The sequence below is a fragment of the Pinus tabuliformis genome, chromosome 8, assembly GCF_031772625.1.
Source record: "Pinus tabuliformis cultivar Carrire ecotype Pingquan chromosome 8, CPIR1, whole genome shotgun sequence".
Classification (NCBI taxonomy): Eukaryota; Viridiplantae; Streptophyta; class Pinopsida; order Pinales; family Pinaceae; genus Pinus; species Pinus tabuliformis.
The window spans coordinates 1,982,382,658-1,982,397,392 of NC_142294.1; positions in this window are offsets into that span (position 1 = coordinate 1,982,382,658).

Sequence of the window (14,735 nt, forward strand, 5' to 3'; positions counted from 1 at the left end):
TTTTACATCTGAACAAATCCTACAATATTGGCAACTGGTACTTCTACCAGAACCACACAGTCCTTAGGATATATGGCTGTGAATTGAACCCATTTAGATTGCCAAGGTATGTCCCCATGAGGCTTTTTGCCCTGGAGTATTTCAGGCAGTTTGGGAACTCAGATTACCTTCATTTTCAGAGTAGAAACAAAAAGTCACAGCTGAAGGTAAGAAGCCAGCTAGGTTCCTTCTTGTATAACAAGAAAGAGGAAGGATGGAAAGAGGCACACAGCATGCTAGAAGGCCTCAGATTGCAGACCAGTTTTGAGTGGATTCCTTATGACCCCAATCATAGTATCTCCCTCAGGAGAATTAGATACAGACTGGGCAACTATGCACATAAAAGACAACCGGAAATAGAAAAGTATGCCAATGCACTAGATTGGGAAGAGGGTACACTAATAGAACAACTCACTGAGGTAGAACTGCTTGAGAAAGAAGCCAGGAATGTACAAAAGGAAACTGACTTGGAAACTTGTGCACAGGTGCCTTACTCCTACAGAAGACAAAGTGGAACAGCTGCTGGATCTGCAGCAGCACAGCAGCAAACCACTGAAAAGACATCCCAGGCAGCAAGCAAAGACAAAGGTAAACAGGTGGAACAGCCACCTGTATTGACAGAGGAACAAGTGGACACCTTGCTACAGCAGCAAGAGGAAATGGAACAGCAAGAGCTGGGACAGCAACAAGAAAAAGCACAGTCCAGTGAGCAGCCCTTACAGCAGGAAAAGGGGACAGATCAACCTGGCAGTACCGAGCAGCAGCCTCAAACAAATGTGCCTCCCAGGACAGACACCAATGTTGACACATCAGTCCTCCAAACACCACAAAAGGAGGATGTGACAAGGAAAAGGGATAGAGAGACCCCCCACACCTCATCTTTCATCAGGGGAGAGAAGAGACAAAGACTGAATGACTCCCAAGAGGAGGACATTGCAGTAAGGCAAGCCATGGGTATGGGCCCACCCAGTGGAGAACTTTCGGCCAGCTCATCCCAGCGAGGACATGACATGACAATGGGAGGAGAGGTCAGCTCCTCCAGTGAAACAAGAAAAGGACAGTCAAGTATAAAACAGCAATTCATTGACATAAAAAGGAGGAGTGATCCAATAAAAGTGCAGCTATATGATCACTTGTTGAACCTAGCTCCTAGCAACCAGCAGAGACTCATGTCTGCTTTCGATGTGAGCGAAGGCAAAATGATAATGAGCCATTTCATGCCTACATCTTTGCAGCCTCAGTCCACCTCAGATTATCTAAGAACCAACATGGAGGTTCTTGCCAAAGACATACACCCCATGGACAAAATTGAACTACATAAGCAGACTGGGGAAATGGTGTATGCCTCCTTGGCAGATGAGACATTAGAAAATTATAAATTAAAGAGCAGCCTAGACAACACAGCTTCTCAGCTGGAGTTAGAAAGAGCTTCATCACAGGCCAAGGACAACAGGATCAAGTCCTTGGAAGAGGTAATCATAGAGATAGGGCATGACCCTAAAGATGTCAAAGGCATCCAAGAGCTCCTGAAAATAAGGGATGCAGATATGGCAGCCCTAAGAAAGAAGATCAAGCTCCCGGCCACCATCCATCCACAGACCGATGAAGTTGCCCAGCAAAGGCAAGAGAAGGAGGCTACAGATCTGCTGATATCCTTATATAAAGAGCTGGTCAGGACTCAGGACCAGCTAGGACAGACTGAAGCTGCAAAGGCAGCACTACAGGAGACACTAAAGCAAAGAGAAGAGGGCCAACCCTCCCAGCCTCCTCCTATCATAATAAACCTTGAGGAAACCCCTCCCAAGATTACTCCTCCTCTTCAGCAAACAGAAACCACAGCACCATCCACAGCAGCAACAACAACAAAATCAGAACAGGCTGCTAGCTTAGACATGCAAAAGCTGCAAGCTGAGATCCAAGCCATGGAATCTCAAATGAAAGAGCTGGATGAGCTTAAGAAAACCTTGACTAAGGTTAATGAAAGGTTTGACAGGAGTAAACAGAATGAGGCAACCAAAGACAGAGAGGTGAAAGCTCTTAAAAAGAGGATTGCTGAACTAGAGAAGGAGCTTGCACTAGAAAGGGTGACAGCTGAAATGAAAGCAGTATTATGGAGCAACATTGGAAGGTCCATTGCCAAACAGTGGCAATATATTGAGACCATGGATGAGCAAATGGTGCTCATCACCAAAGCAAATAAAGAAATACAGAGAGCCAGGGCGAGCCTTGGACACATGCCAGAAGCTGCCACAAGGATAATCAACACTCTGAACTATAAGACTAGCTCTCAATTAGCTGTCATGGGAATCACTAACAGGATAGAAGCAATTGCTGTAGCAAAGAGAGTCGTTACATTAAGGAACTTAGTTGGAACATTGGAGAGGAGGACCCAGGATATGCAAACTGAGATCAATAGATTCCTGGAAAAATTCGTGACTCTGCAGAACAGAGGCCTCCCCAGCATCTTAAGCAGTGTAGGAAGACTGCTCACCCTGGACAATTATAACAAGAGGATTGATGCCCATGCAGTGGCAGAAATTGCACAACCACCCAACACTTCAGCAGAGCCAGGGCCAGCCACAGGGCAAAGTATGTATGACAGAGTGGAAAACCTGTTTTTCCTAATGAATGAAGTGGACCATCTGTTTGACACACCACCTAACTTCTTCAAATTTACAGAAGCAGATGAAACTCTGGGTGCAATTCTAGCACACCAACTGCCCACTCAGGATGCCTGGAGAAATTTGACACAAACAGTTCTGTCAGGCCAGAATCAGTAGCGCTGTTCCTACAGGCAAATAAGCATCATGCGCAGGCACAGTTTTGAGGAAAAATATCTACAGGAAAGAGGCAGAGGCTGAGCCAACTCAGCAGGACCATTGAGCTCAACACAAGCAACAGTCACAATCACAGGTGACAAGTCCAAGACACAGCGTACAAAGCATTAAAGACAGGTTTTCCAGCATTTACTCAGAAAATCTTGACCGACTTAGCTATCTCCAAAGGCTAAAATATCTTCTGACAGAGCATTTAAATGCCTGTACTCTGTAATCAATACTGCATTAAATTGTGCCCATAATATCTTAAATAGTTGGTAAGGAAGTAAAATCTGAGATAACTCAGGACTCAGATATTTTGTAAATGACCGCAAGTATATATTCACCCTTCACAGCAGTGAAAGGGGTTGGTTGATAGTTGTTATTTTCTTTTGAAGAGCTCTAGCTCGTTGTAACATTTTCAGAGAATTAATACAAAGGAAGAATGGAATTTCCAAGGCTCGGTGTTCTTTGATGTAGTGTGGTGAAAGATGAATGTTACAGGATCCCAGGGTGTTGCATAAAACAGCAAGTATTCTCAAATCTCTTTGTCATGTGTGTTTTGAGTCTTTTGTTCTCTTTGTTGTTCTAATGTTTTACACTCGATAGCAAGGTGAAAGGATAGTACCAGGATTTAACCATGTTTACCCTGGACTCAAACTGAGCTATCATATATGTTTTCCTCATATACAGTAACAGAATTGTAATTCTTAATTGCTGCAATTCAAAACTGTGTTTTTGTTGTAACAGTCATTCTCAGGGATTCAACTTTTGCCCCTAAGACCTCTGTTTTCTCTTCTTAAAGCTATCTGTTGGGAACATATAAATAACTAGTGAAAATTCTTAAATGCTTTCACTGTTTGTGTTACCTGTTTCCAGTCTTTTAATCAAAAATCTGTTCTATTAAACACTCAAATGGCCCGGTAAGTCCCATCTTTCATCTCAAAATTTCAAACACATATAGCTACAGACTCCATTGCCCAATGGTACTCAACCTCTCAGAAAACCACTTCACTAGAACCTAAAAGGAATTTCATCAACCAAACACAAACAAAAAACAGTGCATAATAGCTAGCCTAAAACCCTATAACAAACAGTTACAAATCATAAAGAGAGAGCCCTCTCTGATCACAGTTTGGCTAGAAACAGTGATCCAAAGATTGGTTAGTGGTTACCCCGGCCGTATTCCCTTGGGAGTCATAGGGAACAACCTGGGTGTTAACACTTTCTTCGATCATTAAGATCGCAGTTCTCCATCCATAGTTGTGGGACCCTTTCCAACAACTCTCCCTCAATTGGCACCTCAGTCGGTAACAATGGTGTAAATATTTTGAATTTGATAGCATCCAGATCCTTGGTAACTTTGGAGTTCGGATTTCCTAGTGGCATATAGGATGACACTTGGAGATCGGTTCCACATCATCTGTGTCGATATATTCTACTCCGCCGGTCAATTCTTCCACATCTAAATCTTGGGGCTCCATTGGTTGCTTGTACTTGCCCAACCTCTCCTTAGTTCTCTGCTCCTTAGTGATTTTTCTTGGCGATTGCCTAACTAGAGGCTGCTTCTTCTTTTGCACGCTTGCACCAACATTTTTCTTCCATTGGGACCTCATCTCAGTGACATGCACTGACGTCGTAGCAGTTATGAGGAATCCTAGCATGTGTCTAAGAAATTCTTGTTCAATCTCCTCCCAATTCATGCAAAAGAACGCTTGGCTCACTCTTAAGCAAAAAATCACCAATCGAAATCTTAGTGAGCAAAGTGTTAAAATGTGGAGCGGGTTGCCATATTTATAACCTTTTTGAATTTCAAACTCCATGATCTCCTTCAAATATACCTCATAAATTTGAATTTGGAGGCTAATTTTCCTAGATATGCCCATTAAATGTGTTCCCTCTACTGCTTTTAACAACAATTTCCCTGTAAAATCAACTGCAGCAAACCCAACAATCAGATTCTAGATGAACTTGTTGGGATAAGGTCCCCGAGGGTCAATTTTGGGGAAAAAGCCCAGGTTTTGGGGAAAAAAGCCCAAGTTTTGTTGTATAAAGTGTAAAGTCTTCGCAAGCATGTCGTAGAGTGTGTAGATAGTCAAAGTGTCATAAAGGGTTTACCCTTATTTTATGTAAGTTGAGTCGGCTTTTGTAGATCTACCCATGGTCTGAAGACCATGGGATTATATAAATAGGAGAGTCTTAAAGAGTCTAAGGCAGGATAAGATGGTGAAGATGAATGTAATGGGTAAGTAGTAGCAAGAGCGAAGAAGTCTTAGAGTAGAAGAGAGGCTCTGCAGCTGTGTGCGCAAAGGTCTAGAGTAGAGTCTGCAACTAAGTGCGCAGACTCCTGAAGCTAAGTGTGTAGGGAAGTCTAGAGTCTGTAAGAAGAACTGAAGTATTAATAAAAATATTATTCTAGAAATTCTTGTGTTTTGTCTATTTATGTCTGTTATGAATGAATGCGCTTTTATGCTGTGATGAATGATGGGTTTATGAAATAATACTGTATTGATGCACGACTTTATGTGATTTATATTGTTATATGAATGCACTTAATATTAACGTGTTACACAAAGAATATCTTGTTGCATGTTAATGTTATTGAACACCTAAGCCGATTTGAGTAATTTTGGGGTTAAGAGTAATCTTGGATGCACGTAAGTTATTAATCTTCCTATTCACGGTCTGTGAATGATAGTCGTAGACCTTCAAAGAGGTATACAAGCTAATTAAGAGAAGTATATCGATAAGCCCTAAAGGCTTATTGATATGCACGAAGGTAGGTTTAGTGCATAAAAAAAACATTACACTAATATCTGGGTGTGGAAACTTGGTTCCAGCATCCCCCCATAGTGCTTTGGGTGAGACTTCAGTCTGCGCTCCACGGATTGATGCTGAAAGGGCCAGTAGTGTAGGGATTTGTTTGGAAAAAATAACTCTGAACCTGGGTTAGGACCCACTAAGCCAACAAATGGTTATGTTGCCCGGATCGACATCTGCATAAAGAGATGTGTGATGTCGCATCACTAGAATCCAACAAAGAAAGAAATTGAGAAGAGGTTGGATAAAAATATTCACGAATTGGCTGCACAAGAAAACAAAATTCCATGCTTGACAAAAGAACAATGGTTGGATAGATATCTGTACATAGAGATACATGAAATTTTCTTCTGTTCTTTCCTGATCGAACTATTTGAGTGGATTGCTAAATTAGCAGACAACCAAGGAAGGTGGAGACTTGACGGTCCAATAGTGTGGACCTCGGAGCTAGTGCGAAGATAGGAAGCTTTTGAAGATAAGATCGCACGCGTTGTCGATCACTGACTTGATCACATCATATGAGGATTTGTGATAGAAATTGCGGTCGATACCTCGGTTAGCTACAATGAAGCAGAGTGATGCTTCTTCAAGGGACTGCAAGGTAAGTATTTAAGATCTTTGAATACTTGGATTAAGATGATCTTGTGTGAAAAGAGGGTTATGCCATTTCCTTGATGTTTGGAGCTACACAAAGTGGAAATTTCTTTAGGGATAGGGAGAGAGCATGCCTTGAATATAGCCCACTGATTGAGCCTCCTCTGAGTGATGATGAGGAAGTAGCACAGGTTTCACCATAGAGCACTATTCAGTTAATAAGACAAGGGTTTCCGTGAATACCCCATCCTTCCATGCCACCTCCACCTTCACCTCCACAGCATACACCTTCGCCCACACCACCAGCACCTCTGCCACCATTCAATATGTCGAATACGATGAAGTTGCCCATTTTCCAGGGCTTGGGAAATGAGGACCCGAACCAGTTTTGGTTCGTTACGAAGTCCTTGTGGACAACATAGAATATTATAGATGTTCATATGAAGAAAGCACAGTTGGTTACTGCTCTACATGATCACACTAAGATGGTACATCAAGCACTACACTGATAGCCCATTGGCATCATTGGTAGACACTCAGACTGCGCTAAATAAGGAATTCAGTAGGCCCAAATCTGAATCATATTCAGTCGCTGGATTTAAGGAAATCGTGATGAGGCCTGGCGAAACACCCTGGGAGCTAGATGAGAGATTGAAATGCCAGATCCAAGAAGCTAACATGAATCTTATGGATGGGCAGCACCACGAATGGTTTATGGCTTCGCTCTTGCCTCATCTAAGGGTTACTTTATCACAACAAAAGATTGGGACCCAAGCAGAAGCCCTGGAAATTGCAATGAGGTTTCATGAAACGCCTATTCAAGACGCTACTTTGGGAGTTCAATAGATTCACACAGAGTTGGAGAATCTTTGCCTCGAGTTTCAAAGATTGAAGAAGGATAGAGCAGCTAGGCTAGAGGTGTGCGAAGAAGTTTGGTGCCTGAAGTGTAAAAGCCAAGGGCATGATAAGGATCACTACCCTGTCTTCACGAATTATGTTGCAAGAGGAGGGCCACTGACTCTGAGGCCGGAAGCTCAAGCAGGGCCAAGTACAGGGCCCGCGCTATGGTGTTTTATTTGTCAGGTAGTTGGGAAACATGTAATAGACAATTGCCACTTGTTGTAAAAGTTTTTGGAGACGCCGCAATAATTATTTTGTAACTTCTGTAAACCAGTAGGTCACAATGAGCACAACTGTCATAGCTATGAATTGATGATAGAAAGAATGCCCGCATATTGATGTAGACAGAAACTCTTCCTCTGGATTAAGGTGTTGGGGTCGTGCGTGGAGGATATCAGGGGCGCAGAAGGATTTGAGGAGGAGGAGGACCTAGTAGAGGTCGAGGAAAAGTTATTTTCTACAATTGCGGGGTGCTAGGACACTACGCATGGGAGTTTACGAGCTTGACATGCCTGTCGTGCCGATATTGTACTTAGTTTGATCACGCGATAGAAGACTGCCCTATATTGATAGCTAAGATACAGGAGAAGAGGGTGTAGCCTCAACAGCCTACCCAGAACCTACATATGATGAGGGTCGAACCCCGCAACGAGGATCCCAATGTGAATATCATGCTGCAAAGCGGAATGATGACTGGAGAGGATAAAGGAAAGCAACCTAAAGAATGTAACAACCCTAGTGAAAATTCCATGTAAAAATATATAAATACTATGGATGATGGGACATGTATTCCAAGTTGAATGGTGGGCAAGACATCCTCAGGGGTGTTCATTTGGTTGTTTATGGCTAAATAAATTGGCAAAGACAATGGCTAAGGCATTAAAGAGGCAAAAATGTATTTTGGCACATTTATATATGAAAATAATGGAAATTAGGAGAAAAAGAAGGTTGAAGGTCACATGTTGCATGTGAGGAGGAATTTGAAGGAAAATAATGGAAAATGAAGAAAATAGAGGCCTCATTAATCAAAAAGGCTTATGAGGATCAGTTGGCAAGACTTGGTCAGTTTAGCTTTGGAGCTCTCTAATTATTCTCTCTCTCTCTCTCATACTCTTGGACACTTAGAGTTTTCTTGGAGCACTTGGGCATTGGAGCAAGAAAAGCAAAGAAGGAAAGATGAAGCAAGGATCAAGCAGGAAAAGGTAGGATCAAGCAGCTACCACAGGCTTCATTGTAGGTATCAACTTGCATGTGTATTTTCCTTATCAGATTTGGCATGCATGGGATTGCATGTGTATTTTCCTGGCTAGATTTGGTATGCATGGGATTGCATGTGTATTTTCCTGGCTAGATTTGGCATGCATGGGATTGTATGTGTTTCTTTTCTACCATGGCATGGGTTTTTCCAGGTGTGACAATATTTTCATCCTAGCCTTGCCATTTCCTAATAGCTTTGATGAAATGGGTTCTCTCATTCGTTTTGTGGGGGATGGCCAGATCAAATTCGAAGTTGAGTGGGGTGGATCTCTGAATTGACAAACACATGGTGGTAGTGGTCCTTGAACCAGACTGAGGATGCACGAAGACACTAGCCTAGTAACCCCTGAATTGAACTGTGGGTGCGGTAAAGCCAGATTGTGTGCCTCGGTGGGCCTAGGAATCCTTGCTGGTGAATGGAGGGATATACGATAAAACAAAGAGATGGATTTTATCTCCGTTGGGCCTAGGGATTCCAAGATGGAATGCACAGTAAAGCCTAAGAGACTAGGAGGCACTCAAATTCCTCACAGTGTAGGTGGAGAACTCCGGTGGCATCCACATTGATTGGTGTTTTTGATATGTTCTATGAGTCCCACATTCATGCTTGGAATATAGCACGGGGGTGATTGGATGAAGAGAGACTTGGCTCAACCAATCTATGGTTGGGTGGAATGTGTTAGTCCCATCACCGGTTGGTTCATTGCATTATTAATAAAAAATTCATTCCCTTGATTTTCATGTGCAAATATACTGATGTATATATTGATTTTGATGGCTAATATGCTTATTGTATTTATGTTATGATTATTATTTTTATATGCACATTTATCCTAGAGGGCGTTACACAGTGGTATCAGAGCATGGTTCAAACACCTGGACTGGACGGGCTCTATCATAGGTGAAATGAAGAACAAAGGTTAAATTTTAGACCTTTTTGTCATATCTATTATAACTTTTCTTCTATGGCATATTAGAAGTTGAAAATTTGTACATATTAAAGGTAAATCCTATTGATAATGTGGTAAAAATTTCAGATATTGGTTCACAATACGTTAGGAATTATGATCTAAGGAAGATGACCTTCCTGAATGAACCTTTAAATAGTTCATGTTAGAATTTCTGCAATAAGTCATCTTTTGTAGGCTTTCAAAAGCTGAAAAATTATCCACATTAAGGGGACATACCACTTATTACGTGGTATACATTTCAGATACTAGGTCGCAATATTTTAGGAGATATTAGTAGAGGGAGTTGAGCCTTCTGAATGCTCCTAGAATGAAGCCTCAAAAGAGGTCACGCTGAAATTTTAGTTGTAACTTTTCTTCTAGGTGCTCTTACGAGCTGAAATTTTTTCTACAATGAGGGGAACTCCCACTCATATTGTGATAAAAAATTAAGACATTTATTGTGTTATGAAACCAGCTCACAAAAAGATAGAAAAGATAGATGAACACCTTAGAAATACGCCTCTTCGAGGGGGCAACCTCCTTTACATTACACAAATGAACAATTCTTGGATGATACAAATGAAAAAACCTCCTTTCTATATATAGGAGTCTAAGGGGTCATAATATAATCAGAGCTGACATAAAAATAATAATGTAAGGGCACAATAATAACAATAGTGGGCTTCTATGGGGCACAATAGTAACAATATGGGGACTACATGGGTACAACAATATAATAAGGGGGTTGTACTAATAATAATAAGGGGTTACACTAGTAGTATAGGGGCCTAACATGCCCCTCTCCTTAAAAAAAGTGTTGTCCTCAACGTTTGAGTAGTTCTTGATGCTTCTATATAAAATTCTTGTCCTCCCATGTGGAAACTTCAGTGGGTAAGTTCTTCCACTTGATGAGATACTCTGAAATTGATCGATTTCATAACTGTCAGGTTCTTGTTTCTGTGACTGCTCTAGGTTCCAATATGATTTTTCCTTCCTCTTCAATTTCTAGCAATATTGTTTGAATTGGGATCTTATGCAACTTTTGAATGAGTGGCCATACTTCTTCGTCCTTCTTCCATTCATCCCTTGCTTCGTTTATCCAATTTGGTTGGATAATAGAAATAGCACAAAACAATGCTTCCATATCCTCATCCTTTCTTGAGAGTGCATCTGCAACAAAATTTTGCTTCCCTTTTCTATAGATGATGTCAAAGTCATAACCCAACATATTTGTGACCCATTTTTTCTGTTCTTCTAAAGATAGTAGTTGTTCTAAAAAGTAAAAAAGACTATCATGATCCATTTTTCCCTTGAAGCGTCTTCCCATTCGATAAGGTCGCCATTTCTTAAATGCATGTATTATTGCCAACATTTCCTTCTCATAAATAGCTTGCTTGAGATGTAGCAGTAAAAATACCCAATCACCTACATCAAAACATTTTTCACTATGATGTTGATCTACCTGTTGTTTCATTTGATTTTGCACCAAAGTGGTGTTATCCATTAGAAGTTGGAGAACTTCTTGTTGATGCTCGATGTGATCTTTCACTGCTTGAACCTTTTTCTTCTTGATATGTCCTTCTATCTTGAGAGTTTGAGGAGTGGTAATTTCTTCCAATGCTTTACAAGATATGGTTAGATTCATTTCTTGATGCTCGATGTGATATTTCACTTCTTAAACATTTTTTTTCTTGATATGTCCTTCTATCCGGATAGTTTGAGGAGTGGTAATTCCGGACAATGCATTACAAGATATGGTTGGATTCATTTCTTCTTTCTTGATGTGATATTTCACTTCTTGAACCTTTTTCTTCTTGATATTTCCTTCTATCTTGAGAGTTTGAGGAGTGGTAATTCTTGCCAATGCTTTACAAGATATGGTCGGATTCGTCTCTTCCTTTTCTGGGGTTGGGTCCTGATGTATATTCTCTTCTTTTGATGTTTCTTGATCCTTTTCTTCCTCCTCTTCATACTCTATGTAAAATAATTTCTTTTCAGCATACTTATGACCTTTAGTGCATTTGCTATCACAATTGTAACAAAGCCCTTTTTCTCTTTTTTCTTCCAATTGTTGTGGTGTAACCCTTGTAGGTTGTGGAAGGCTAGGAGAAACAACACTTCCATATTTATAGTTGTGAGAGGTAGAATTCCTTGTTTCCATAATTTTGCTTTCCACTTTTCTTGCCAACCTGAATGCCTTCTCTAATGAATCAGGTTCCCAAAGACGAACCTCATGTTGAATGTTATCCTTTAAAGTCCCTATGGAGACATCAATCCTCTACTTCTCTGGAATATCATTTTCCCTTATATTCAATTTTTGAAAGTCCTCAATGTGCTCTTCCATTGAACACTTTTGTTTGAGATTTATCAATTGGCTAAAGAAGGTGTTTCTCTTTGTATCCTCATAATGTGCTATCATTTCCTCCGTGAAAATTGACCACATGACAAGTGGTTTACGAGAACAAATCCCTTTATACCATAAAAATTGATTTGGTTCTAAATAATTAGATGCAATACATACCTTTTGTAATAGTGGTACACCATGTAGATCAAAATATTTCTCCATCTATAGTATCCAATTTACCGGATCCTTGCCATCAAACTTCCTCATCTCGCTTTTTCTTGATTTTAGGAGCTCGATCTTGAAATGACTGTAACTCTGTAATTTCAAATCTTCCAGTTCTAAAATCACGACTTGTAGTATCCCTCTATGTCCTCTTTCCAATGCCACCAGTCTGATTGAATTTAGATTCTCCAAGGCAGAGTTATGCACAATCTCCCAAGATGACCTGATTATAGACCTTTCGAGAAGAGTGAACGTTTATGAAGTGCCACGTGTCACTGTTTTGACCTTAGGGTCTAAAAAATATATACAGGAAACTATAGTCCGTCCTCTCTTTGTAACTTCTTACGAAAGTGCAATTTGATGCTCAAAACAAAAGTTATGACGATTTTCCCAAGGTCACCTGTTTGGAATGTAATTCAGGAGTCTACAAAAAGACAAACTTCCTTAGATCATATCTCTGCAAATATAGTGCGAAAAGATCTAAAATTCAGACCCAAGGTTCAATATGATTCCGTCTCAAATGGGTTTTTTTGTTCGCTTCTGAAACATTGTAGAAAAAGAGTTATAGAGACAATGCCACAATGACCTATTTGGAGTAGTGAAACCCTAGAATCCAAAGCTCTGATACCAAATGTTATGAAACCAGCTCACAAAAAGATAGAAAAGATAGATGAATGCCTTAGAAAGAAGCCTCTTTGAGTGGGAAACCTCCTTTACATTACACAAATGAACAATTCTTGGATGATACAAATGAAAAGACCTCCTTTCTATATATAAGAGTCTAAGGGGTCATAATATAATCAGAGCCGACATAAAAATAATAATGTAAGAGCACAATAATAACAATAGTGGGCTTCTATGGGGCACAATAGTAACAATATGGGGACTACATGGGTACAAAAATATAATAAGGGGGTTGTACTAATAATAATAAGGGGTTACACTAGTAGTATAGGGGCCTAACATATTCGCTATATTTTAGGAGATATGACCAGCAGAAGTCGAGCTTTCTGGATACTCCTAGAATTGTGCACCAAATATGATTGTGTTGCTAATTTTGTTATAACTTTTCATCTACAAAATATCAGAAGTTGAAACTTGAACCATATTGAGGAATAATACCACTGATCATATGGTTCAGTTTCCATAACATGTACTACTACAGTTTAGGATATATGCATTTAATTATTCACTATATTAGTTTGCATGTAAAGTGTTTGATGAAATGCTTAAATGGTTCAATGATTAATTGCATACAAATTGTTTGATAAAATGACCCAATGAGTATGTTGTTTGTGTTTGGGGATAGTATTGATATGTAATAGTATTTCTGTATTTGATATATGCTTAGTTGTATGAAAATAGTTTGCTATATTAGTTTGCATGTAAAGTGTTTGAAGAAATGCTTACATGAAAATGTAAAAGTATGGTAATTGTTTGAAGAAAATGTTATTTTTTTTGGATGGGATAGTATTTAGTATGATAATATGGATGTAGCTGATCCATGCCTATTTGCATGCAAATAATTTGAATAGTTGCATGTAAGGAACTTCAAAGGTTGCATGCAAGAAATTTGAAAAGTTGCATGTAAGGAAATGGAAAAGTGGCATGTTTTTAGTTATTATGTTACAAGTGGAATAAGTGCAATGTTTTTGACTTAGTCTCATACAAATGTATGAGAAATAAAAATCAATTTCTTTTCAAGTGTGGTTAAATTTAGTAGAGCTTTGGAGATACCATTTTGATAATTGGACATTGGAGATCGGGCCATTATATTAGCTTCCTCCTTCTACCTTAGTGTGGACCATGGATAGTAAGGGGGTATGCTTATAGGTTGTTAGTATTGGTGAATGTTGATATCAAATTAATAGACATGATGTCTTGATTTTTGGAACCTGTGACTGACTGTGCATGGATTATATGTAGCTTACATGTTGATTTTACGTCGCCTACTTACATCCTTGTATGTTAGGTTACATTCTTGAATATTTTGGATTACATGTATCAGTCTTGTAGGTTGATTAAAATATTTGATCGCTTATGTTCAACTACATGCGGTTATGCGTATTGGTAGTTGGTTTGGCATTGATTGTGCATATTGTTGGTTACATGTGGCAATGTGTATAATGGATTAATGGTTGTTGTTATGCATGTATGGTAGTGGCTATGATTATGCATGTATAGTAGGTAAAACATGCCATGTGAAGTCATTGTATGCAATTTAGGTCATCATGATACTATTGGTTGTTATGATGCTAATGACCTAGTTGAGATAGAGCAAGGGATTTAGATCATCATAATGGGGTTGTAGCATTAGACTTTGGGATAAGAGCATATCGTCATACATGTAGTGTATATTTGGCATGTAGGTATGTAAATTAAGGATTATTATATGCCTTAGTGTTATATACATTAGGTTTATGAACATGTATTTGATGTTATGGTTACATTCATGATAAATGTTAGATGATTAGTGTAGTTATATGCACATGTGTCATATGGTCATGAGTGATAGTAACATGTGGTTGTATGCACTGCTTTTGTTGTTTATGTTAGATAAATTGATGATTATGTTATATATTGTTGTTGAGTATGTTCAAGGATAGTTAACTTGACAATTAGGTTTTATGTTGTTGATGAGTATGCTATATAGCTTATTGTTGTTATATTCTATTAACTTGATTATTAGGGTCATTTCATTGAGATATTGATGTTATAATTTGGATTGGTCATATGCGTGATGGTTATGTTCATTGCCTTGAAGATCTTGATGTTATATGTATTATGTTAACC